Here is a 4,435-nt window from a genome sequence, read left to right on the forward strand (position 1 = left end):
CCTAACCCTTCATATCAACCCCCCAACGCTAATGACACTGACTAATGATCCAAACCCCAAACTGCCCCTAACCCCAGGCAACTGACAAAGAAACTGACACATAGCTGAAAACTACAAAAAAGGCAAAACCCTGGATACACACCCCAAATCACAAACACGTGACCAAAATGCTACAGAAAAGCCCCAGACGCAGGCCCCAAGCACTACAGCTAGGCCCCAGAAGCTCAAGACACATCCCAAAGCCAAAATGCAAGCCCCAAACGCTACAGAAAAGCCCCCAAACACCAGACGCAGGCTGCAGAAGTCTACAAGCAGGCCCCAACCACACCCGGATGCAGACCCCAACTGTCCACAAGCAGCTCCCAACCCCCCCCCATGAACTGGACCCCACCCCACCCAGATGCAGGCCCCAGCCCCAGCCCCCACGCCCCAGACTCTGGCCCCAAAGGTGTACAACCAGCTCCCAAATGTCCCCCTCAAAGGGAGGCTCCAAAGCCCGCCAGAAGACCCTAGAGTGTACAAGCAGCTCCCAACCCCCCCAGCACAGGCCCCAACCCCCCCCAGACACAGGCCCCAAAGGTGTCCAAGCAACTCCCCACCCTCCCCAGAGGCACACCCCAAAGGTGTACAAACAGCCCCAACCCCCCAAGACCCAGACCCCTACAGTGTAAAAGCAGCTCCCACCCCCCCCCGCAAGGCAGGCCCTAACAGTGTACAAGCAGCTCCCACCCCCCCCCCAGACGCAGGCCCCACCAAAGGTGTACAAGCAGGCCCCTACAGTATACAAGCAGCTCACAACCACCCCCCCAGAGGCAGGCCCCAACCCCCTCCAGATGCAAGCCCCAAAGGTGTACAAGCAGCTCCCAACCCCCTCCAGATGCAGATCCCTACATTGTACAAGCAGCTCCCAACACCTGCCCCCAAACGCAAGCCCATACTGTGTACAAGCAGCTCCCAACCCCCACAGATACAGATCCCTACATTGTAGGAGCAGCTTCCAACCCCCCCAGATGCAGGCCCTGACCCCCCCCCCCCCCAGCCACAGTCCCCAAAGGTGTACAAGCAACTCCCAACCCCCCCCCCCCCCCCAGATGCAAGCCCCAAAGGTGTACAAGCAGCTCCACACCCCCCCAAGACACTGGCCCCAAAAGCCTAAATATATGCCAAGAAAGTATTAATGCAAGTGCCAAATGCTACAGACAGGCCCAAAAGCACAGGCCCCAGATGCTCGAGGCCGAGATGTAACTTGGCTTTCTGAATTACTGGAAAGCGGCTTTCATTCTCAGCGAGGTGTGCGCAGGCTAGACAGGATGGGGCTTCAGGCACCTCTTCACCTGTGGAAACACGCTGCCATCAGGCACTGCCATGCCAGACAAGCTTTTTCTGTTAAAACACCCTTCTCAGATGCCCTGTGGCATTCTAGTGACCTGCTTAGCTCCGATTCTAAAGACTAACGTCACAGCCCACCTTGCCTGTGGCACCTGATGAACAGAAGAGAAAGCAACCATACCGTTTGGAAACCGTCACTGCACGTGCTGCTCCTTGATGCTCTGTAACCTCTTCTCAAATCCTCAGCCACTTCTGTGTAGAGCCTGCCATGACACCTGAAAAGCAAAATGGATACCCTTCGCAGTCACCTTGCGCAACTTGGCCATTCCGCTCCAACCCCACTCACGACCAGCCTGCCCTTCTCGTGCTGCTCTTCAGAGTGCAGCTTGGCCCCTCTGAGTCTGTGCAAGGCACCTGCGAAAGAAAAAGAAAAGCATAGGCCGCGGCAGCATCCAAAGCCACAGCACAGCTAGGACAGGTACTCTCATCTGCTCCCTTACTCTGCCAACTCACCTGCCCTCGAGGCAGATGCTTCCATCTGCTCTCTTAAGCTCTTATATTTTAACATTGTATGTGGTTTGGTTTTTTAAGTTAAACAAGTTTAATTTAGAAAGTTATACATGTACTTAAACATCATGAATTATATTTACAAAACATCCTACCTTTATATCCAAAGTGATATCAAGAAATGCCTCATATGTATCCGAAACTGCTTTGCAATTCAAGCACTTCAGTGGAAGCAAAATATAAATGCTTAACAATACGTGGAGGAGACTAACTGTCCAAATTCAAGTTGTCGATAGATACTACTTTAGACAAGCTGCAGACTGCTTTACTACCGACAAAAGACACAGATCAGTTCTAAGGACAGGAATATTTTTAAAAGTACCTCTTGATCTTAGAAATCCTCCAAATATTTGATGAATGATGGTGGTAGCTTGAGAAGATCTGTCCAATCTGGAAATAAATTATAATCAGACCTCAGAAGATTTAAGGCACACAGTTAACTCTTCAAAGAGTTTTATGAAAACCAAGGATGACGTAGACTTTCAGTTTTGATAGTAAATAAAGGACTACAAGGTGCTAGAGAACGTATAAAAGTGAATTTGTTTATGCTGACTTGGTGCTTCCATTCAAGCACGCTTCCTGCATAGCATCGACAGTATAGCGCAAGAACTCGTGTGCGTCTTCTTGACTGCCAAAATGGAAATGTTGTCCTATTCCTAAATAAGAAGATGATAGTATTTACCTCATTTAAAAATGAAATAATTCTCGTATTTCTAAAATCTCTCTTCTTTATAGTGTTAAAACCATTTATACACATCAAATAATTATTTGAAGATTACAAGATACTGAAAAAGAAACACATCTGAAGCCACTTACGACTGAGGTTATTGATAACACGCGTAGGCTCGATAGCATCAACAGTGCAACGCAGGGCCTGGTTAATGTGAGTCTCCATCGTGCACATCATGCAAAAATCTTGTTCACGACCTGAAGAGTGAAAGAAGAAAGCATCCCAGTCTAGCGAAACAGACATAACTACAAACAAACATATAAGTAACATTTAAACTATAGATACAGTATCCACTCTCCTTGTCCCAACAGTCTCGTAACATTTCATTTCACACAACTTTATAGAATAAAAATATCCATTAAGCTTGTGTTCAAGTGCATTTTGTGATGAGAAATCTAAAAGACTACTGCAAAGTCACGTTTGTGAAGGCTGACAGGAATGTGAACTCCACAGGCTGCAAAATATATGAGGAAAGAATATTTGACATTGATGATACAGCATTAAGAGAATGTGGGTTATTTTCAGCACAGTGCTGTCAGGTGAGCTTCATGATACAGAGCTACGAGTCCTTTGGGAGAAAGGAAAAACTAAAGTAATGTATGTAATAGTACTTCTGCCCTCCTTTTTTCAACAGGATTCTTAACTGAAACAATTTCTATATACAGGAAGAAAACAGTTAAATTTCTAGGTATCGATACAAAGGTACCAGCCTAAAAAGCATACACGTTTAGTACAACATTTAGTTTATAGTACAACATTTTATTTAGAACAAAATCAGTCTAGATTTTAATACAGTCCCACAAAAAAATCTAGTCATGTTCATAACAGCTCATATTGCTTTCTAGGTTTTTTTTTTGTTTGTTTGTTTTTTTAATTGGTTCAACAACGAACAGACCATTTATTGTAGTGCATTATGGAACCTAGGCTGTGAAGACTAAAGACCTATGATGCCAACATCCTAAATTTTATTGCCTTTCTAGCAGCAGGAAGCCCAAATAGCCCAAATGCCAAATGTTCATTAAATGCATTCCTGTCCAATGCACTTCATTATTCCCATGAAGCAAGAAAAGATCCTTTTAAAAAAACAAACAAAAAACACACATGGTGCATTAAACGCACTCCATATGCTATTCTGAGCCCACTGCTAATACAATGCTCAAAGCCAGCTTCTACAGGTAAAATCAGGCAAGTAACTTTTTCTCACAGAATCACTGCTGTTCTTTCACCTTCAGAGCTATCCAACAGATTTAAAATACTGTTAGAAAGTACTCACATGACTGGCTGTGCTCAAGATAAAGCATGTAATTGGCAAGTGGGGGGGTGTAGGTCAAACACTGTAGAGTAGCATTAAGAAAACGTGTGTTGCCAAGATTGTACAGGCCAACTCCAACACTTTGTGTTTCTTGCCAATCCATACGTATCTTCTCAGGTGGAAAAAGAATCCTTTGTGGCGGAGCAATTCCATCATTAACAACTGCAAGAAAGTTATATTTAAAAAGAGATTTTGTTTGTTTCTAAGAAAGGCATTAGGTATATATAGGTATAGTAAATATATAAAGTATATATAGGTATAGTAAAAATACTATTCTGCGGGAGCACCTAGAGGAACTAGCTACAATCCAAAACAGAAAAACTTATTGCAGACAGCTTTAATACCGCCAAATTCAAATTGGCTGGTCAGCACAACGTTTTGGGAAAAAAAGTTTAGTCAACCATTTTAATTTTTCTAAGGCAAGTCTAACTGCCATCCTGTTTTTAGTATCTAAAGCCAAGTTCCTCTCCATCTATAATCTTTAACCTGACTACTTC

General features: G+C 44.4%; 1 long non-coding RNA gene across 4 annotated transcripts in view; it reads right to left on the minus strand.

Moving 5' to 3' along the window:
* The window catches only part of LOC308184674, a 169,368-nt gene extending 165,478 nt beyond the window's left edge, over positions 1–3,890 (minus strand). For 2 of the 4 annotated variants that reach the window (XR_013942793.1, XR_013942794.1), the window contains exon 1: positions 1,247–3,890. This is a non-coding gene — a long non-coding RNA (uncharacterized lncRNA). The remainder of the gene's footprint in view (positions 1–1,246) is intronic. The other 2 variants (XR_013942791.1, XR_013942792.1) reach the window with 2 other exon arrangements.
* Between the last annotated feature and the right edge of the window lie 545 nt (positions 3,891–4,435).

This window comes from Anser brachyrhynchus (genome assembly GCF_964034855.1).
Source record: "Anser brachyrhynchus genome assembly, chromosome: W".
NCBI classification, from domain to species: domain Eukaryota; kingdom Metazoa; phylum Chordata; class Aves; order Anseriformes; family Anatidae; genus Anser; species Anser brachyrhynchus.